The following is a 23,733-nucleotide window of genomic DNA, read 5'->3' on the forward strand; positions in this document are numbered from 1 at the left end:
GGATCTGGCTGGTGATAAGCTGCACAGCAACTATCCAAAAGCCACTTCTTAAAAAGAAGAGGAGATTCTTGCTTTTACAAAATCTTAGTCACCATATTGAATGGTAGCAACTGCTGTGGAAACATGGACTTCTGCTATTGTCAGTTGACGGGCAACAGGGCTTTCCTTTGTGTAATACTGACACTTAAGAACATAATAAATTTCTTCTGGGATCAGATCAATCTCCATTTAGCTAATATTCTGTTTCCAGCATCAGGAAGTCAAATGCCTCCAGAAGGGGTCATAAGCAAGGCACAAAGAAGTAATCCAACTTCTAGTATTCAAAGGTATACTTGTTCTACACCTGGAGGCTCCATGTAGGTTTACCAATAGCTAATTGGCCATTACAGATATCTTCCTTAGACATCTAATATGTCAGATTGCAAGGAGCATGTTAATCCACATCAGGAAATTAATTTTATTTACTGTTACTCTTATTTATTAAATGTGTAGATCCATAGATCTCGGGGCAGTTCACAACATAGAAACAGAAAATAAAAACACCAAGTACATAATAAAAACAAGAACAAGAACATAGCAAACCCATAACAGCCCCTTCCACAAACACATGGAAAAGGACATTGAATGTTAATCAGCCAAAGGCCTGATTGAAGAGGAAAGTTTTCGCCTGGCGCCTAAAGATGTACAATGAAGGCACTCCGCGAGCCTCCCTGGGGAGAGAATTCCACAAGAACCAGTGCAGAAAAGAATAGGGAAGTATCTCTGAAAGTTGCCAGAGCCATATGACTTCCAATTTGGACCACATCCAGTCCATCTATGGAAAGGTTTTCTCTCGTACCTCCTTACTGGGCAGGTAATTGAACCAAGGTAGCTGCAATAACTTTTAAGACAGTAATCTTTAAAGCTATATCACCTACATTGGTTCAGTTAATTGCCCAATAGAAAATGGGATTGATTTCCAGTAGAAAAAAAATAAGAAATTGCCCATGCCTCTCCATGTTATTCAAATGGATCCACAATGGTAAATAAAGGATTTGGGAGTCATAAAGGCTGAATTCCAAAAAATTAAGTCTAATATCTTAAGAACATTCAACTCATTAAGCTCAGTGGCTGGTACTGCCCTCTGAGTAAATATGCGTATTTACTTGCTCTGTATATGACTCAGCATCCCAGTTCTTAGAGCAGGAGTAGGGAAAATGTGTCCCTACAGATGTTATTGGCATCCAGATGTTCTCACAATAACCTCACGCTCTCCCAGAATGGTCAATGATATTGGGAGCTGCAGTCCAATAATATTTGGAGGGGCACAGATTCCCCCCTCCCAACTGTTGACGACAGACAAAGATGACCATCGTTAAAAGCAAATTATTTCTGTAGCAGTGTTACAAAATGTTAGTTCAATGGAGACAGCGAGGAGGGAGTCAAGATACAGAGTATGTGACTGATGCTAAGGGATACTCTCTGTTTATGCCATTCAGGTTTTGTTTTTTTGTAAATCATTCCAACGGCTCATCCATGTGAAAACCGGAATTCTGTCAAGGTCAGGGAGTCACAGAAATTTCCTGAAAAATCACTTTCATTTCAGCAGGTAAATAAAGACTCGTTCTTCACAGCATCATAAGTAGGCATACCTTGGAACAGTTAAATTATGAATACAGCACATATGTTCCATATCATATCATTTACGGCATACTTTAGCATAGAAAGAATGCTTAGGAGAGAATGGTGGAATCATTCACTAAATGCATTTCAATAACGTAATTTAGTTCATTAAAGTCACCCCATTTACAGTAAATCAAGATCATCATCGGCATTGCAGACAGTATACAGTTGTTTGTTTGAATAGTTAAGCTAGGCAAGTCAATTTCTTCTGAAGGTCAAGGACGCCGTTGTTTCCATTTTCTGTTATAAAAAAGATACAACCTGTATCATAAGATAATAGAGTATCATCTCAACATAATCAAACAACACCCCCCTTTCCCAACCCCTGGTTGGTTATGTAATAAAACTGTCACTGTAAAATATATTTAAATATTAAAAACTATTTGCATAAAACATTTCTCCAACAGAGCTTCTCTCTCTTTTTTTTTTTTGCAACAAAGTGCACAAACTAGTAACTTTGAAAGGATTTGTTTCTGCAATTTCACACTCCATAGTAAGGATGCAGATTGCTTCTTATTTTTACAACCAATTGCTTGGCCCACATAAATGTTGTTATAAAAAGGATATTTTCTTTTCCTTTGTAAGATGTTCATTCTGTGATTTTTTATTTTCTGTACCCACCTCTTATTCACACAACAACCTTGTGAGGAAGACAGAGACAGGTCATGGCTGGCTAAGGTTGTACTTGTGATTTGCAATTGACTCGGGAAGTGGACTCAGGTTTCCCTACTTCTAGAATAACGCTCTAAATACTAAACTACTAAATACTAAACTACACTGGGGTAGGAGGTTGTTCCGCACTTAAAATCACTTCCACTGCTGCTATTTACTGAGAAAGGGAGAATTTCATATGAATAATTTGAAATCGTTGTTGTCGTCCCCGTTTCCGTCCCCCCATGGAGCAAATAGCAAATTTTAATTGGGAAAGCAGGTTTACCCCTCACCCTGTACCACTCACTGTCATAATTTGAACTGCACACCTCACCTTCCCTGCTATTTATTTTTCTTTCAAAGACATGATAGATCCTCATCATGGATCTTCAACATCATGTCAAACATTCTCCTAGGTCAAAGGGGATTTAAGACACAATTCTTCAACAACGATTTCCTTGGCCTAGTTTTTCCCAACCGATAGCTTGATATTCACCAGTAACTGGCGTCTTGTAGATAGGAAAGTTGTTCAGTGAAGGTTCACACATTACACAGAAACACAAGTGGATTGAGGAAAAAGCAGAGTCATGGATTTTACTCGTGTGGAGAACCATGAATCCCGGCGGTCTCTGGAATGCCCAGATTTCACTGCAGCTGAGAAAAGAGGAGTAAGAAATTCATCATGTAAATAAAGTGGAAGCACACAGAAAGAATCTTTCACACCAAGGTGCAGTGGCAAATAATAAGAGCATAGGTAAAGTGTGATATAAATCACCCAAAGTTTCTCAGCACCCTGGAAGTATGAGATTCTCATTTCAATCTTTCTCATTTTTATTAGTACTCAGTGACATTATGCTTTCCCCCAGTATTTTAACTAGTTAAATAATGTCTTTATAACAAATCTTCACTTTATATCCTAAGATACAGAACTGTACTATATGCACAGAACTGAAGATGCAAATAATTTTTAAAGCAGTTTTTGTTGCCCAATATTTTTTTAAAAAAACCTCTTACTTTCTTGGATAGTTTTCAAACAATATGGGATGGCGACTGGGACATTTTAGCCTTTGGGGCACCCCCCCATCCTGGTTCCTGCAGAGGGTCATCCATTTAAGTTCAGACAACGGGCATTAGTCATTCTCTGATCAGAACAGCTATTGGCACCATTATTTAGCACCTCTTTACTGGGGCTGAATTTATTTCTCCTCAGTAGATAAACACCTCACCCCTGCTAATTAGTGACTCCACACGATATCCCTGAATAAAGTCAAAAAGGGAAGCTTGGCTTTTAACATTTTGTTCAGTCATGGACATATGATTAGTCTAAGGAGACAAACAGTCTTTCAGCCTCAATCTCTCATTTTATAAAAGCTGAGCAATAATTTATTCCCTCACAGATTATTTTGAAGAGACAGGTTATAATGCACTTTAGACATTACGCATGTTGATATTAGAAATGATGAATAATATTTAATTTGCACCTGAAACAACCAGACAGTATTTCCAAGCTTTTTATATCAGTATGTATTGTGTCCAAACTCTCTTCCCTTCTTCCAGTGGAGATGGACTTGTGTCCTTCAAGTGGGATTGGGTAGGACTTGCTCCTTTTAAATACATTGTCTGGTGAGTATTTTAGTGTGGATGTTGTTTCTTGCTGTTTTCATATGCTTTTAATGTCTTTGTTCCTTTGTTTTTCCTGTGGAAGTCACTTAGAGGCATTTGAGTGCAAAAAAGTGACTGATAAATAAATATCCCTCCACAGAATAAACTTGACTAACAGGGATGCAAAAAGGCTACACTTCCTGAAATCTGCCCACCCGCCTGCTTTCACAAAGCGGAGGTGAAGGGAGCCATTTGCATTCAAAATGAGCCAGGCTGGTGCCCCCAGAGCAGTGTACCAGACACTAACACCACTGAGGACCTGCTAATCGGTTGCTCTTTTCACACATCATTGAGGCTTAGTAGTCAGGAACCGGTAGGCTTCAACAGTTGGAGAGCAGAGCCCAGCACTGGTTTACTCATGCTAAAGATCTCAGAGATATCCGCTCCTTTAGAGAAAGAGAGAGAGAGAGAGAGAGAGAGAGAGAGAGAGAGAGAGATGTCCGCTCCACTCCAAGGATGTTTTTTCTGCTGAGACCACACAGCAGCCTCAAAGCACCATCCAAAACAATAAAATCTACCCTGCCAATTGTGAATACCATGACTCTAGCCCTTTACTAAATGGTCTCCTTTACTAGGCAGGTAATTATGGTGCTGGAGGAGACTCTTGAGAGTCCCATGGACTGCTAGAAGATCAAACCTATCCATTCTGAAGGAAATCAGCCCTGAGTGCTCACTGGAAGGACAGATCCTGAAGCTGAGGCTCCAATACTTTGGCCAGCTCATGAGAAGAGAAGACTCCCTGGAAAAGAACCTGATGTTGGGAAAGATTGAGGGCACAAGGAGAAGGGGACGACAGAGGACGAGATGGTTGGACAGTGTTCTCGAAGCTACAAACATGAGTTTGACCAAACTGCGGGAAGCAGTGGAAGACAGGAGTGCCTGGCTTGCTCTGGTCCATGGGGTCACAAAGAGTCGGACACGACTAAACAACAAAACAGTATTGTTAGGCTTAAAAACACAATCCTCTGAAAAGTTGGTCTGCTCAAGCTTCACTGGGTTGCATTCAACTACCTTTCACCCAGAGAAGTCCCACTGATATTAATGAACCTTAGTTATGACTATTGATTTCAGCTCCGGGTAGAAGTTAGTTGAATACAACCCCCACTGAAATTACACCTGGAGTAAGAATAATGCCCACAGTTCCCACAAGTGACTGGCATTATTCATGCTGGCTTTTGGTGGGAAGGGATAAGGGTACACAGGAAAATATGAAGATGCCTAATGCTGCATCAGAACATTAACCTATCAAGCTCTGTACTGTCTGCACTTAGTAGCAACAGCTCTGAGGCAGGACATTTTCCCAGCCCTACTGGGAGATGCCAGAGATTGCCAGAGACCCACATTGGCTCCCAGTATGTTTCCAAGCACAATTCAAGGTGTTGGCGCTGACCTTTAAAGCCCTAAATGGCCTCGGCTCAGTATATCTGAAGGAGCGTCTCCACCCCCATCGTCCAACCCAGACAGAGGTCCAGCTCCGAGGGCCTTCTGGGAGTTCCCTCACTGTAAGAAGTGAAGCTGCAGGGAACCAGGCAGAAGGCCTTCTCGGTAGTGGGACACTGTCCTGTCAGATGTCAAGGAAATAAACAACTATCTGACTTTTAGAAGACATCTGAAGGCAGCCCTGTTTAGGGAAGTTTTTAATGTTTGATGTTGTTGCTTTTTTATTATTGTTATTGGTGTTCTGTTGGAAGCCACCCACAGTGGCTGGGGAAACCCAACCAGATGGGCGGGATATAAATAAATTAATATTATTATTATTATTATCATCATCATCATCATCATTATTGAACCTGCAACCTTCTGCATCTACCACTGAGGTACAGTCCATGTACTGTGCTGCTCTTGCAGTAGTTGACTATATGTCCAGTCTAACACAAGTCAAGATTTGCCTCTACATCCTTTCTATACATCTGAATAACTGATCCTTACACAAAACATATTGTGTATTTATTGTCCTTCTTAGATGTATATCTGTTACTAATTGAAAGCATTGGACCTATGGTTTGGACAAAATAATGCTCAGGCCCTAAAAGTCACTTATTTTAAAATTATGCAGGCTGAGACTACTGACTACAAAACCTGGCCCTGCAACCTGGGTGCACACTACTTGGCATGGCTATGAACTCGCCACACATCACCCTTATTTTGCTGTGGTACATATAGAGCGGACATGATAAGAGTTGTTGGAAGTGCAAACAAGGTCAACATTGTAAGGTGCTTTAGCAAATGAAAGTACTCACCTGAAGTATTAAAAGAAATAATTGTGACAATTGTTTTCCATGATTGTTTTAAAAATGGGAAGTTAGAGAATGAGAAACTTGCCAGGCAGCAGGGCTATTGAAGAGAACACTGACAGCAGGGAACACACGTGAGACCAATAAGCTTCCCCATCTTCCAGGTCATTGGGGGAGAGAAGCTCTGGGCATGCACAAAGGCCACAGATGGCAGCTAAATCTCTTTGTAATAGGCACTCTGGCCACAGCTGTCCCAGGAGTGACAGCTTGCAAGGAAATGGTCCTGGTAGAGATGATCCTGGCCACTGATGAAATCCTGGCAGTGCACACCAAGGCAGAAATGCCAACATTTCTGAAAGGCTGGATTGTTTGTTGGTGGCAGGAATGGGGGGTTAGCACCACAAAAGATTAGACTGGAGTATAACTGAGGCTCCACATGCCTTGCAGGATTCCAAGACCAACAGCCTGCAGCGCCTTGCAGGAAAAGCAAAAAGAAGAGGTAGAAGTGACATGGTGCTCAGTCAACACAGCCCATTGCCTAGAATTCACTCATCAGACTAAGCAAATCTCAGCATTCTAGTAGACCAAAGGTCAGTGATGTGGGTCAGTCTCGAGTTCTATCACTTGACACAAGCTCAAGTCTGGTTCTCTATGGTATAAAACAGGAGCAGGGGAGCTCTAGACCTCCAACTCCCTTCATCCTTGACTATGAGCCATACTGGCTGAGACTGATGGGATCTGGAGTCTATCAACATCTAGAGGGTCACATCACACTGGGCATAAAGTGATGGGTGGGAATAGACATAGTGGAGATAAGTGTCCACGTGAAATTGCAGTGATTTCAGTTCTACCTACTTGCAGTGCAAGTCTGAAGGGGTTCTGAGCAAAGAGCCCCATAGTGGATCTCCCCGTTCTATCAGCGGGCACTGGAAGGCTTACCAGATGATGATGGTGAGCATTGGAGGCAAAGGTGGCAGTGCTCCAAACAACAGCAGATGGGCGGATCTAGATGATATTTAAATTTCCCACAATGCCCCACAGCAGCACTACAGCCGCAGCTTTGTGAGAAGCCACCTAGACTGGCCTACTAGTGTTACTCGGAGTGCCAGGATGAGGGGGGAAATGTTTACAGCAGGACTCACAACAAGTACCAGTAGTAGGCCCTGCCAGGCCTCTGGAGCTCCAGCAGTTGCCTAAGGATGGCAGGTGCTGATGTTGACCTGGCCTGCTTGCGTGCATAACCCTATGGTTTCACAAAAATGCTGTCCCATGGATATATATTCCCTAAACTCCTACCCACCTGTATACTAGGCTTGCTTAAGCTTTTGTCTTTCTGTGTCTCTGTTCTTTAGACCTCCCCACCATAGGTGCCAACTCCCTGTGTCCTGGGTGCCCAAGCACTCACAAAATTGCCCATGAAGGGGCCGGGTACCCTTAAATTTTGGTGCCTGAGCCATGCATTCTGCATGGCACCCACGGCCCTGGGTACCCATGGTCACGGGGTCAAGTTGGCACTCCTGCTCCACACCATGCCCAGTTCCTTACTTTTTGGATGGATGAATTGTGCCTGGATTCAGGTGTTACCAAGAAGTTCAGCCTTTAAACTTGGTGTTTCATGATGCAGATCTCTCAGGTGAAAATATGGGATAAGCTTGCGGCCAAGCCTGACCTTGCATTTACAGTACTATACTTACTTTTCGGATCCTGGTCTTGTAATGGCTATGGATAACTCAGTCATCTGTACCACTAATTGGATAGACTAGATTAAATTAGATTATTAGATTAGATTAGATTAGATTAGATTAGATTAGATACTAGGTGTGTTAATAGGACACTGACATTTTGTTACAATGTCCATAGAGACAAGTAAGGTACTACCCCAGAAGTCTGTTTACAATCTGGAAATTTTACCATTCTGTTATATGTAGCAAGGGGAGAGGATGTTTTGCTTGGGTGGTAGTCATAGATTGCTCTCTGTGGTGGATACACTGTGAATCATCACCCAAACGAATGTTTAATAAAGCAATAAACCTGTTCAAGAAATCAATTAACTGTACTGCAAGGTTATGCTTTGAGTCTGTCTATACCATGGGAAAGGAACCTAGCCATTAGGTTTATATGCAATGTGGATAGCTGTGCTGCATAAAAAATTAAGCAATTAGTGATCTTAATTCTCAAAAAGAACTGCCTGCTACTGTATATTACTACAGCTTTTGCTCAATTAAAATAGTTCACAGTCAGCAAAAACAATTTCTGCTCTGTAATGACATAATGAAATAATTATATGCAAAGGAGGACTTCTGATCTTTTTAATTATTCTATTCTTCATTTTTAAAGGGGCTATTTGAAAACGCACTCTTATAATTGATTGCTATAAATCAGTCAAACGCATTCTAAGGATCATAAATATTCTAACTTTTAAAAGACAAAGAAATGCTAAATATTCAATGAAATCCTTCAACATTCAGAAAATTTAATCTAGGGTAAAAGGATAGAGTGCTCTTTTGAAAGTAAAAAGTAAATTTGTTGTCCTGTGAAAAATGAAATATCTTGAATGTCAGTAACAGAAATGGAATTAACAAGAGATCTTTTTATTGTTTTTTAAGGTCATTAGGCTGTGAATTCTATAATTATGGAAATTGTCAGTCCAGTTCTGTAGAATGTTTGCTCCCATCCATAAGGTATTGGAATGTTCAATCATTCTCTCTCGTGGGAAAGTTAGGTCATAACTGCAAGTGTACCAGCAAAATTGAATTAAGCAAAGAGATTTCATTAGTATTTATAGCCAGAAGGCATCTGTAAAAGTACAGGGCAAAGAAGTTATGTGGAAGTCAAAGGAGAGAAAAAATGGGTTTCTAGTGACAAAGGCAAATCTGAAAGAGATATAAGTGTATAATGAATAAAGGCTATTGAACGCTGTTCTGAAGAAGGAGTTGCAAAGATGTCAAATATTGATTTTTCTCGGGTATGCCTTTGGACTACATATGTAATTGTTTGGATTTGCTGTCTTCATGATACAACAATATTTGTTGGCGAAGGTTAAAAAGCAGGGTGGGAAACAACCCAAAAGTCAGGAACGTGCTGGAGAATAACTACATTATTTTTCACAGGAATTATTTCAGGAAAGGAAGGTATTTCCTTTTTGCTGCAATTAACTATTTCTAGAATAACATAAAAACTTTTTTTTCTTTTTAGTGAAATACCATATGATATCTAATAGTATGGTGGCAGCTGTTGTATGGCCTTGATATTGAAGAATACTGACTTTATTGATTGTAAATGTCAATTCACACACCACAGATTCCCCAGGGGAGGGGGGGTATTGTAGCATGTACGTGCCCCCCAGAAAACATCTTACATGTGAGGTTTTGTTTTTCATCAGGATAACTGTAGGGACATACAAAATATTTAATGCCTGTCTTGTATATCAGGTATCATGGATGGATGTAGTCAACTTGGGATAGTTTATTCAGTATTACAGTCTATTATGCAGACATTGGATGGGATCCAGCTAACTGGCCCCACCAGCACAAACCTATGAAAGGCCTCCACTAGTACAACAGGGCTTATCCCCTCCCTCTGCATATCCCCACACCACTCACACTGCCCCCAATCCTCCCCTGCTTGATGGGGCCAGGGACAAAACCAGGAAGAACTTTCTGGCAGGTCCACTCCCCTTCCCTGGGGTGGGTTGCAGACTGGCATCCGGGACCCCCAGTGACCCGGACTGGGGGCAGAGGGATGCTGCCCATGTCACTGAGACTCCCTGCCGCGTCACCCCACCGCCCCCCCCAGCCAACCAATCGGGGCATCCAGGGGGCATAGCCACAGGATGTTTAAACTGTGGAGTGACCAGGAGGCGGCCTCCTTTTCGCCTCTTCACCAGGTTGCCTTTGTGATGGGAGGGGTGGTTGTAGCCTCCGCCTGCCCCTCCTCGACAAGGGTATCCTGTTAAAGGGATCCGGGGGTGTATATTATTTCCAAAGCCTGAGCATGGGCTAGGTCCATGCCATGACCCCACCAGGGACCCTGGGGGTGCCCTGATTTGATGTATATCATCGGGCTCACCCCATAGGTGGTTTACCCTTAGGAAACTCCTGCAGACAGGCAGGAGTCAGGATATAGTCTAGTTCACCCGATGCCAAACCACTCACATCTGCAACCAATAAAGTTGTGGCCTATTTTTGCCCATTAAGCTAAATTATCCGTGTCCGTGTGTGTTTATTATATAAGGGAACTACAGGGCCTGGGGCCTTGTCATGCAATGAGAGCTGTTCAACAGTGGAACAGATTCGCACAAGAGGTGGCAGACTTTTCTTCCTTGGAGGCTTTTAAGCAGAGGTTGGATAGCCACCTTTCATGTATGTTCTAGTTGAGATTCCTGTACTGAAAGGGGGCAGACTAGATGACTTCCAGCTCTACAATTCTGCGATTCTATGTTTCTATGATTAAACAGTTCTGCTTGCCTGGTGGAACGTTCTGACCTCTCTTCCTCCCACAATCTGTTCCGGGGTTTCTTTCACGACCTGCCAGCTAATTTGGGGTGGTGTGGGAGCATGCAGGGGGGAAGTGGGAGAAGCCCCGTTGTGCTAGCGGAAGTCCTTGCATCAGAATGCCATCACTAAAATACAATTTATCTGTCGCCACTTCCCAACCAAAGCCTCCATTACCATTGTGAGGGATCCATGGACTGTGGCTTGCACAAGTTCCACAGTTCCATGGGCAGCTATTGGACGGTGTGTCACTAATGACAGGTGACACAACCCTCTCTACTTGCCACCTGTTGCACTTTGTGCCCTTCTCAGCATTGGTAACTCAGCAATTCCTATCATACTATTAAGGCACTGAAGAGAATAACACACACACACACCCAAAAATATTCACCCACTACAAAAGGTCTCTAACACATCATGGACTTTATCCTTTTCTTTTATCTTTAAAGATTTTATAATCCCCCTGTATGGCATTTTAGTGCTCCTCAGGATGCTTTTCAGACCAAACTATACATTTCACATAGTTCTGTGGTTTTGGTTGTTTATGAGGATGAGGATGACAACGATGATTGCCATTTATTGCCTGCCCTTCACTCTAAAGACCCATGGTAGGTTACCAAAACTAGAACACAACATTCATATTAAAGCACAGTGCTGAACAATATTATAAAAAGGAGTTTAAAACAACTCAAAATTACAAAAAACAAAGTGGGTCCTAAAAATATACATCTCAAGTGTCAAAAGGGTAAAAATTGCAATATTAGAAGAACAAAACACCACCACAAAATATTCAATGAACATTAGCACCAACCACAAACTTAGATATTTAATCCAAGGGGGAAACAAAATAGCTATTGGTAGCTTCCTGTTGAGTAAAATACTGGCAGGGGAGAAAGGAGTTGTTTAACCCCTTTTCTTCCTGGTCATTTTTCTCCTCATAATCAGTTGTTCTCCATATCTTTTCTACCCACAGGTGAAAAATATGGTGTCCCAACATTATTTCTTACTTACTTAAAAAAAAAATGGACTCTGATTTTGAGGAAAAGACTTGGTAAGGAAAATATTTTAACAGTACTTCCCTCTCTCTCTCTCTCTCTCTCTCTCTCTCTCTCTCTCTCTCTCACACACACACACACACACACACACACAACCACAAGCACCACAAACAATCCTCTTCTTGACCTGAAATCAGGAAAAACAACCACAGTGGGTGGAAGGAAGCTCATCTATTGTTCCTGTTCTGTACAATATCTGTAAAAGACAAACAAACCGTGTGAGAAGAAGAAGGAGTACATGGAATGTGTAGCTTGTACCTTAAACCTGAATGCTTACAGTGAGTAATTTGTGAATTAAACTGACAATGCCAAGGCATTTCCAAATAGGGTGACCAGGTGCCTTACTTTATGTAGGTCAATCCTCAATTGGCAGGACTGCCAGTCCTGGTCTGGTTGAAAGAATAAGTGATCTTAAGACAGGTGGATCCATCAATGCTTAGCACCTCAATAGCAGGGAGCAGGGAGCCTTCCCCACTATAGTGAGATGCATTATTTAAATTGTGATCATTCTTTCTAAATTTGCATCCCTACAGATATATATTGAAATACACAAATTTTATGCAAACCTGTGTTCACTTTTTGGAGTGGGGGGCTGCATTTCCTCTTTTTTGGCGCTGCATCAGTGAGCGCCCTGGGCTGTAGACAATATTAGTCCTACTCAGGGTAGACCTATTGAAATTAAAGAACCTAAGGGAGTCATGTTCCTTCACTTCAATGGGTTTGCTCTGAGCAGGACTAACATTGGCTGTTTACCTGCAGTTTCCAAAGTGACCCCTTTCTTACCACAATGCTTGATTAAAAAGTGACAAAACTCCACTGCCATGATGTAGCATCCAAGTCATTGGCAGGTTTGCATATACAAGACAAGTTTCTGTTGTTTTTTCTGCCTCAAAATGACAGGGCCAACTCCTTAAACTTTGAAAAAGACCTGTCCCCCTTAAACATCCTGGTTGTTTTGGGGGGGGAGAGAGAGAGATGGCTTTTTATAAAAACCCACAAACACCTCCAAGGTGCTTTGCCTGTCCCATTGAAGTGGAAAGTTGTATAATTTAGCAAGCCATCAGATAGCTATGCATTACAATCCTGCACATTCTCTGAGCCCGGCTAATCTTTCCTGCTTGTTCTGCTAGAACTAAAGAGGCTGGAAGTTTTTGGAGCCCTGCTGGCAGAAGACAATGTTGCCTAAGCAAGCATTAAGAGATTATGGTAATGATAGGTATGCTTTCCCTAAATATAAGGTTCCATTAATCACACCATATTGAGATAAACCTGCCAGTGGACAGAGGAAACCAGAAATCAAATGCTGTGAAAGTTCTGACAGAGTGTTAAATAGAAACCCTTTAAAATGGAATTTAATTTACTGTGATATTATAGATATTTATGCATCAATAGGCAAGTGCAAATTGAGTTCGGGGGTCAGCTGTGGTGCTTGGAAAAATAAAAGCCTCCAATGAAACAAAAGGTGACAGTTACCTGTGTCAGGAATTAAGAGTTTGTTAACCCAAATAGCAATCTCCGGGCTGATTAGTACCATGAGAGGGACAACAGACCAGCCTGTAAATTGGCAGAATGGGAATCGCTTAGGAAAGCCACTCAAAAGACTCTTTTGTTCTGTTTCAACCAAACTTAGCAGGAAGCGATGGGAAAGATGGGAAATAAACATACTTGTGCAAGGCCAGGACACAGGAAGAAACCCCGGCCCATCATGTAGTCCTCTCTAGTCATCGATGGAAGCCTGCTCACCCTACGTGGGTTTCTCATCCGTGATTATTATGTAGTGAAAACACCTAGGTTTCCATGAAACCTGCACCAGGCTCTGCTCTGCAGTGGGGCTTCTCCTTCCTCTCCTCCCCATCGCAGCCACAAGGGCAGATTTTGAAGGCATGCAGTGGGCTGCATGGAGTGGTGGTGGTGCAGCAAGATGAGAAGCCAGGTTTCCCTGTGCAAGTAGGAAGACATCATCTGTCCTCGTGAAGTAACATAGACTGGCAAGAGTCACTGCAGAATGGTAGCTAGAGCAGACCTTTCCAAGCTGTGTATTGGCTGCAATGTGTCACACAAACACTCCCTGTGCTCCTCCCGGTTTAATCTCTGGTTTGCTAGTAAAACTGAATTACGACTTCTGGGTTAGCGCGATCGGCTAATGGCGGATTCCCTCCGAGCTCCGGAGGGAATCGGCTCTGCTGCGGACGGGTCTTACCGCGACGGCGACGCGGGGACCCTCAGAAACCGCAGGCGCGGAAGCCTGCGGACTTGGTGACTCAGCGGGCACCTTAAGCGCCCCCCCGACCCACGAAGAGCCTTTTTAAAGGCTACGGAGAGGGTACGGAGAGTGGCGTGGTGCTGTGAGTAGACCGCTACAGCAGTGGAGCGAAGCCGTGAGCCATGGCCGGAGAGCGCTGACTTTTTTCCCTGAAATTTGGACTTGAAACAACCCGTGAGTAGAATGGAATTTGGACTTTAAAACTTTTACCTTTGAATTCGGTACAATCGGGGGATGTGTTAAAGGGAAGTCCGCACCCCCTCAATCTACAAAAGATTTAAAGCAAGGATCGGAGAACTAAGGTGGAGAGATCTCTTTTTTTTTTCGAGTTAAAAGATATTAATTCCATGAATTTTGACAGAAGAAGATTTGTGCTGGAGAGTAAGAGTTGAACTTTAGAAGCTTTTGTCTAACCCCCCCCCCCCAACCCGGGAGTGCCCTGTGTGTGAGCTGGAGGAAAAGGAATAAGGAGTTTGACAGCTGTCAAAGGAGCTGTCAAACGGGCAGTTAAACTTAAAAATCTTATTGTTTAACATCTCTCTGGACTGAATTTGCTACTTTTGAATTAAAGTGCACGGGAACAAAGCAGTTATTAATAACAAACTAATAGACTGTTGGGAAAGGACTATTAAGTAACCAGAATCCCCCTAGGGGAAACTTTGAAACATTACAATGGCTACAGATGGAAAATTACAGGCAGAGATAGAAAGAATGTTTTTTCTCGTGGGAATACTGCAAGAGCAGAGCATGGCTATGAACAAACAACTTATAACCTTGAACTCTAAAACAAGCAACTCTGCTGAATGCATAAAGGATTTAACTGAAATAAAATTTGCAGCTGAGCCAGAGGAGACATTTTTGGAGCTGGAGGAGAGGGAAGAAGGCGTTAAGAAAGTACAGGAGAGTACCAATCTGAAGCCTACATTGTCAGAACATAAAGAAGATGATCTTGGGATTACCAATCTGCGAAAGATGCGAAAGAGGAAAGAGGAAACCCCTGGAACACTTAAAAGAAATAAGAAATATGATTGGGGCTTCCTCTTTGAGCATGGGAGATTACTTGACCTTTTGTAGCAGCTGTTACCAAGTATCTTGGATGGAAGAAAATTTGATGAGACTGTGCCAGAGCTCCTTCGGGACCCAAAGACCAACAAAGAGGGCTACCAACAAAACCGGCAGAGAGAGACTGACAGAGATTTAAAGGCCTCTGATGTGAGGAATCCAGGCTAAGAACTGTTTTTGTGGACATTTATTTGGGAAGGGACAGAAACCGGGGTAGGGAGGGAGGGGAGAACAGAATTTCAAAATTTTTATGACTTTTGTGTTTGGCTATTATGTTTTACATTTAATATAAAAAGGGGGAAATTTGTGGAAGGGAATTTGGGTCGACCTTAGAAAAGGATTTATATTTATAAGAAAATTGGATAATTAAAATTTGGCCAAGTAATAAGAATTAATTTTAAAAATAACAATAATAATATGTTAAAGATGGGAGATAAGAACCTGCTGAGCTAATTATTGGAATTGGGATGTATGAAGGGGGGGTGGGGGGAAGTCAGGGAGTGGGGTTAAGAAAATAAGGTTATGAAATTATACATGTTTTGTTTTCATTTTCTTCTGTGTGTGTGTTGTTAAAATGTGAAAACCTAATAAAAATTATTTTTTTAAAAATAAAACTGAATTACGGTGTCACGAAATGATGCGTGTCTAAAAAGTGTGTCGCCAACACGAAAGGTTTGGAAAGCTCTGGGCTAGAGTGTTGCCCAGGAAGATCTAGGCCACCTCCATACCACACATTTAAAGCGTATGGCTTCTCCCAAAGAATTCTGGGGACTGTAGTTTTACCCCTCAGATCTAGAATTCCCTGCAACCTTAAGAAACTACCATTCCCAAGATTTTTGAGGGGGAAGCAATGTGCTTTAGATGTAGAGTGTGAAGGTGACCCTAGTTGCAAATCTTTCCTTGCCTATTTTACTTTGGTGACCACTAGGGCCACTTACTGTCACAGGGAGGCTACATCCACTGGCTCCCATCACGAGAAGGAAATCAATCCAGATCCATCCATCAGCCTGAAAAGAGCAACTCTAGGGAGTCGGGAGTCGGGAGTCGGGAGTCGGGAGTTGGGAGTCGGGAGTCGGGAGTCCCACCCACCCAGCCAACCATGCTGCCAAGAAACACAGTTGCCTTCTGAAATGGACCAGTGCTATCATTAGACCAACTTGGCAGCCACCTAAGATGCAGACCTCAGAGGGGCACAGTTTCATGCAGATTGGCTTTTGTGATATCTTATAAATTTCTGATATTTTACTTTTATTTTATATTTTGATGATTTTATCATATTTGAAGTAATCCATGTATCAGAATATTTTTTAAAAAATGAATCTATGAAATAGACAAGTTTTGATAGATGGTACTGAGTTTGCAAAGGAGCTGGAAATGCTATCAAACTTTGAGACAGAACAAGTTAGAAAAAATGAGAAAGAAACAGCAGTTTGAGTATGAGGCTGTGCAAGATCCAAAGCTGAAATTGGAAAGTAGCTTTCTACTTTGCTGTCTTAGTCATGGCTATGCAATCTGTTGAAAGCAAACAGCTATATTAGTTCAATTCCCTATTTGACTTTCTGTATGATATATCTACTGTATCAACAACAAAAAATCTGCTGAAGATGTACTTAAGGCCTGCGAGAATTTGGAAAAATCACTGATGCACAATGGAAACAAAGATATGGATGCTAAAGATCTGTGCTGTGAACGTATAGTGATAGCTCAAAGACTTCCAAAGTCCATGCCACCACATGCTTATCTTCATACTACGTACAATGAAAATTCCTGGATAATGTGCCTTTTGTTTCTGTTGCTGTAAGGATCTTTCTCACACGTCCCATGTCAGTGGCAAGTTCTGAATGCAGTTTCTCAAAGTTCATACTTATAAAAAGTTACATACGCTCAGCAATGTTTCAAAAGAGACTAGTTGGCTCGGCAGCTTCATCAGTTGAACATGCCTAAGCACCAGCACTTGTTCTGAAGGAATCAGTGACGGAATTTGCAAAGGAGATTTTGATGTGCCTGAAACTGAATCTTTTAATAGACTTTAAATTTCAACGTGACAATTCACAAGATTATTCAAAATTGTTTGTGTGTGAAAACATTTTCTTTTGCATTTGAGGAAGAACATCGCATATTGTGAAAATCACTTATTCCTGCAATTTAAAATAAGTTCAGCAGTTTCAAGTGTTGTGCTTTTCGTTTTTTCTACAGGATATCTGTTTTTGAATATTGAAGTTAGCCGGGGGAGTGCAAATAGTTAGCCTTGTTAAGTTGTGGGTTGACATAGCAGACGACACAGCGATTTCTCCAAGTAGCTCTTTATTTCGTAAGCTGGAATAGAACTAACTGCAAACAGCTCAGCCGGCCTGCTTTTTATAGGCAGTCAACATTGTAGCAACAACAGCCCAGCGTTTCCCGCCTAAAATAACTGACGTGGACCTGAGTGAAAACTATCTACAGACCTGAGTGAAAACTATATACAGTATCCCCCTGCTGGCCCAGGGTGAAACTTCACTACATAACAGCCTTGCCTAGGACACAAAACAGTCTGGCTTCAGAACCTAAGGGAAGGTATGCTCTGTTCTCAAACATCTGCCAGAGGACTTGGGAAAGTCAGTATGATTTGGGGGTTGTTGCTCCCCCCCCCCCCCCGCGGTTATTCCATATTGCATGTAAGCTAACTTGAAGATCCTTTTATTGAAAGATGGGGTCCAGATCATCATAATAAATAGCTGTGAAAAAGATGGCTTTTGCTAAAACAGTTTCTCTGTTTTGTTTGATTTGATCAATAAGGTAAAGGTAAAGGGACCCCTGACCATTAGGTCCAGTCGTGACCGACTCTGGAGTTGCGGCGCTCATCTCGCTTTATTGGCTGAGGGAGCCGACGTACAGCTTCCGGTCATGTGGCCAGCATGACTAAGCTGCTTCTGGCGAACCAGAGCAGTGCACGGAAACGCCGTTTACCTTCCCGCCGGAGCGGTACCTATTTATCTACTTGCACTTTGACGTGCTTTCAAACTGCTAGGTTGGCAGGAGCAGGGACCGAGCAACGGGAGCTCACCCCGTCGCGGGGATTCAAACCACTGACCTTCTGATCTGCAAGTCCTAGGCTCTGTGGTTTAACCCACAGCGCCACCCGCGTCCCCGATTTGATCAATACTCAGCAGCAAATCATCAGTTCTATGTCCCCACTATTTGTTTGATTGCTGACCCCCATGTTTGATCCTTTGCATCTCCTCTTTTTCTGTTCTAAGTTAATTATTTCTTTTCCACCCCTGGGGAGTTCCCCCCCACACACACACACACACCCTCCATCCTCTGTTATTTTTCATACACCGTTGAGTTGTGTAAAAAAAACTTAAAAGCAAAACTTATGGGAGAGTCACCGGGTTGCTTGACTGATCTGAAAATAATGCAGTGTCACTTTGTCTATGGGAAATAACAACAAAAAAATGAAATCCTCCTGCTCTTGTGCCAATAAGCTGTTTGCTGTAAGAACCGGCCAAGAGGTACAAAACACAGCTGAGGAGTGATCAAACTGAAAAGGACCCCCAGAGACTGGCGTATAAAGTCTCATGTCAAAGCAGGGAATAAATATCCTTTCAGGTTCAGACTGATTGCCTGGCATTTCGACATATAAGTCAATAATAGGCACAAATCATATCACATTGACATGATGAATCTATCTTTAATCTGACTACTTAAATTTAGATAAGTTGAAACACTTCTTCCCATCAATTCCATTGTGAAGGAAAGTTTACTATAAATTGAACTGCAGCTTCCCCTTTGTATCACACTGACACAACTTGGATCAACTTTTGTGCACACCACCCTGTTACAATGCGTTGTGTATTTGAGTTTGATAATCAGAAACATCCACAGAACAAGAACTCAGTATGATAACCATGGATAACCTGTTTAAAAACATGGCAAAAATCATCTCATACCAATAGGGAAGCCTTTCAAGAACTCAATCAATGAAAACGTTTCTTAACCATTACTAAAACTTATCTAACAGTTTCCCTACCTTATTGTTTTTCTACTCCTCAAACTAGCATGACCAAAATCCCTTCTATACCTAGGAAGATCTTTGCTTGTTAACATCTGGTTGTTAAAATTGCTATATCCTTCCTGCCCATATCTACCAATCCTAAAGTGTTGCAAAAATAATTGTTGCCTTTTTTTTTCTTGTAGCAGCTAGGATGCTGCTATGAAAAGGATTGGGTTTCAATAGGCAGTTGTGCTTTTGATTTATTGCTTCTATCAACTCCAGTGTAACTGGCACAAGAGCCTGCTGCACACTCCTGACTTGTTCCAGAGCGGTATGATGATACAACCCAAACTGCGGACACCTTGTATTTAGAATAAATTAGCATGTTGCCCATGATGAGCAAACTTTATTTGGGTCAATGTGAATAACCTTATGTAATGCACAAGACCATGTGTGTAGGTTGTTTGTTTTTGTTATTCATTTAAAGCATCAATCAATCAATATTGCTGCTCTCCACAAGAAGGACAGTTCTTTGCATATGGAAGGTCCCAGGGATGATCCCTGTCTTCCCAAATGGCATCAGAGTAGCCCCAAGATCAAGCTGTACCTGTGCGCAAGGCCAAGGAAAGGACACAAAGCTGGCAATCAGGGCAGAATTTGGACTGATCTCTAGAGGTTCACGTGGCATTATCTCAAAGACTGCACTGGCAGAGCTCTTCTATGACAGTATTTGTGTATGGGTATCTGAATCAAGGATGGTAGAGAAAAAGTGTGGTGGCAAAGAGGGGGGAAATCAATCAGCAAGGGTGAAAATGTATTTTTTATTCTTTTATGCATGCATGCATTGCATTCATACGCTTCTTTTTCTCCAAGGTACTCAGAGTGGTATACACATGCACTTGATAGCTGCATCATTAAGTAATTGCTTACATATGTGATAGTGTCAACACAGATCTAACACCATAAATTGGGGTGAGGAACCACAACGATCATTTGTATAGTTTTATTATTCCCATTTTACAGGTGGAGTACTAGAACTGAGTATTGTGATTTGCTGAAGTTGTATCATGTCTTTCTGGGAGAGAGCCCAACGGTGTTCCAGTCTCACAACAACACTCTGAGGTAGGCCAGGCTAAGAAACAGCTACTGAGCTGACTGGGTGAGAGGCTCTTGGGCCTCTCAGGTTGATTCCCACTAGACTTTTTGTGGTCAGCTGCAGGCAGATCCAAGCACAGAATGCAAGTGCTCTAGTGCTGTGCCTTCCTAGTTTTTAGGATGGCCGCTGTCCCTCTCTTACAGTATCAAAGCATCTTTATTCAAGGTGAAACCACCGTTTCCCAGTTCAATACACCAAAAGGCAGTACCAACCAAGAGGGGGCAGCTGGTCAGGGGTATATAAAGCTGTGTCACCCAAACTGTAAACAAACCACAGACCGAGATAAGTTAAAATAGAGATAGCAATAAACTAATAAACAACAAACTGCCCTTACACTCACTCAGGGCGTTTGGGCCTGAGGGAATTGTCAGATGTGGAAAGAGGAAGTGCTTAGGAACACAGGAAAAGGCCTTACCCTGAGTCAGGTTCTTGGACCATCTAGTTCAGTATTGTCTACATAGACTGAGCACAACTCTCTGCAGTTTCAGGCAGGGGCCTTTCCTGTCTGGAGATGCCAGGGCCTTGGGACTGCTTGTGTGCAAAGAAGATGCTCCATCACTGAGCTACAGCCCTTCTTCTCATCAAGCCAGGACTGCAGATATGGTTTCCTCTGGCACTGCTCCCACTTGTGGGATGTGACATAACGCAGCAGCTGGTCTGCTTTGGAACACCATCCCTTAATTGTTTTCAACAAACTTTTAAAATGGGTGACAATGTGGGCAGGGATGGAGAGGGTCTTTCATTTTCAGGAATAAATATTTATTTACAAAATAAATTCAGACTCAGAGGTAGCTGGGCAATACCTGCAGCTAAAATACTTCCCCCCACATCCGCACTAATCATCATCATCATCTGTATACTGTTCTTCATCCAAAGATCCCAGGGCGATTCACAACAGAAAAATACAAAATGAGAATACAAAATACATAATAAAACAAAAACAAAAACAAATCTCCCTTTCTAGCTCCCTTTATTCCCTAGTGTAGTATTTCCCACAATACAATGTGCCTTAACTCTGTAAGTTGCAGTTTTCACAGACGGATGTTATTCCCTTTTGCTTATCAGGACCCAATGATCAGAATCCCTTCAACACTTCAGTCCTGTTATTCAGAAACAGCCTAGGATAGCCATCTATGGTAGCGGAGCCTCGATCCCTATACAGTGGTACCAAGGGTTAAGTACTTAATTCGTTCCGGAGGTCTGTTCTTAACCTGAAACTGTTCTTAACCTGAAGCACCACTTTAGCTAATGGGGCCTCCCACTGCCGCCTTGCCGCTGCTGCACAATTTCTGTTCTCATCCTGAAGCAAAGTTTTTAACCCGAGGTAATATTTCTGGCTTAGCGGAGTCTGTAACCTAAAGCATATGTAACCCGAGGTACCACTGTATCTCTTTCTTCAGAAACCTCTCTATATTGTGAATCATTTGTTGAAAGAGTTACGTGCAAACTTCCAGGCACATGTGGAATAGCTCTCAGGCACTAGTTGTTCCCCTCTTTTGCAACTACTAAAATCAACCCTTAGTGGTTCCTCTACATCTCTGGAACCCATTTTTCATTCCTGATGGCCATCAAAGCCTAGGTAAAAAGGTAAAGGTAAAGGATCCCTGGACAGTTAAGTCCAGTCAAAGGTGACTATGGGGTGCAGCACTAACTCGCTTTTCAGGCCAAGGAAGCTAGCGTTTGTCCACAGACAGCTTTCCAGGTCATGTGGCCAGCATGACTAAACTGCTTCTGGTGCAATAGAACACCATGACAGAAACCAAAGTGCACAGAAATGCCGTTTACCTTCTCGCCACAGCGGTACCTATTTATCTACTTGTACTAGCATACTTTCAAACTGCTAGGTTGGCAGAAGCTGGGACAGAGCAATGGGAGCTCACCCCTTTGTGGGGATTCGAACTGCCGACCTTCTGATCAGCAAGCCCAAGAGGCTCAGTGGTTTAGACCACAGCACCACCCGTGTCCCTACCATCAGAGCCTAAGCATATTTGAAAGGAGGACAAATAATTCCTGACCAGGAATATGCATAGGTTGGATGTGGGAACCTATTAAAAATAATAATATAAGGACTGTGATCGTATGCACATTTCCTGGGGAATTTACTGCTGGCATCCATCCGTCTCAAGTGTGCTTGAATTTGTTGTGACTGGCTTCCCAGTGAACATGCACAGAAATGGGTTGAAAATAGCCTTGAGGAAAGCATTGAACAAGCTCACAGGATTGCTGTGATTTAAGGGATGGTTTCAATAGGACTTTAAGTGCAACTGACTTTCTCTCGATTGGCCCCTGAGTAAAGTAACTTAGGACTGTAGGAGTCCTAAGCACACTTTTCTGGAAATACATCCCAGTTACCACAATGGGACACCTCTGAGTAAACATGCAGAGGATCAGACTGCATTTCTGAATGAAGCTTTGTTGTGAGAGTTTGAGAGACACAGCCCTGGAGCTGATGTTGTGCGCATGGAAATCTTTTTACTCGGCATGAATTAATATTGACCGTATTGTGTCCCTTGTGTGTTTGTGTGTATGTTCAGAATCCTTCTATTTATGGACTTAGCATTTCAACACATGTTCTGTTCTGAGCAATAAAAAAACCAACAACCAAGGATGTTGTCCATGTGGCCTTGCTACAGGCTCAAAAAATGTATTTGGAAAAACACACACAAAGCTTCCTTTGACTCCCATGGAAACAAGGGAACATGTGAAAGGGCAAAGCTGCCTGCATTGGAACTTTGGCCTCCTGCTTCTGACAGGAGTGGGGGCTGGCTATAGGAAAAGGGCCAGTGAGGAGGGGAGGGGAGATGAAAGCCAGCTAAAGCCAATCTTGAAATATCATGAGGATCTCTGAGCACCGACAATGTAATTTAGTTTCTACAGAGGAAGGGTCTACAGCACTCTCTGGGGCTACAATCCTAGGTACACATTCAGTACCTTAAAGTGAGTCCCACAGAACTCCTAGCAGGGCTTTAGGATTGCACAGTAAAGCACTTTGGAACTTCACAAAGAGGGAGGGAGGCATGGCTGTAGCCAAGGGGGGGGGGTAAGGGGGGTTAAAACAGAGAAAATGTCAGCAAGGAAAGAGTTAAGTGTCTTTCCCATGGTCACATCACATCTGCCACCTTGGAATACTTCTGTTGCATATATGGGGGGAAATATATGCATGGATCCCACTTACGTATATGGAAACCCTGTTCTTTGTTTTATCAAGACAGTGGGCAGACCATTCATGTTTGTCAAATCAAAAACCTTCCTTAATAGTTCAAAAGTTGATGGAACTTTAAGATATTTCCAGTAATTGTCCAAAGTGGTGTTTTTTGTTTGTGTGTTTGTAAAGATTTTCAGTCATTGTCATGTCTCTAATTTGGGTAGAGTCACTACAGCAATTAAACTGACCATTCTTGATGTATTAGTTTTCTCCAATAATTTCTATCCTCCTCGCCGAAGATACAGAAAATCCATGCTTGCTATTAATTTGATGAGAGCCCTTATTTATTTATTTTCATAAATGCCCAAACGCAC

General features: G+C 42.3%; 1 long non-coding RNA gene across 1 annotated transcript; it reads right to left on the reverse strand.

Annotated features, from left to right (window-relative positions):
* Window positions 1-512: 512 nt before the first annotated feature.
* On the reverse strand, window positions 513-10,814 carry LOC307219224. Its single transcript, XR_013840332.1, has 5 exons — window positions 10,676-10,814; window positions 7,904-7,968; window positions 6,216-6,683; window positions 2,810-2,967; window positions 513-1,902 (listed from the first exon to the last, which is right to left on the reverse strand). It is a non-coding gene; the product is annotated as an uncharacterized lncRNA (long non-coding RNA).
* Between the last annotated feature and the right edge of the window lie 12,919 nt (window positions 10,815-23,733).

The sequence above is a fragment of the Podarcis cretensis genome (genome assembly GCF_951804945.1).
Source record: "Podarcis cretensis genome assembly, chromosome: 6".
Lineage (NCBI taxonomy): Eukaryota > Metazoa > Chordata > Lepidosauria > Squamata > Lacertidae > Podarcis > Podarcis cretensis.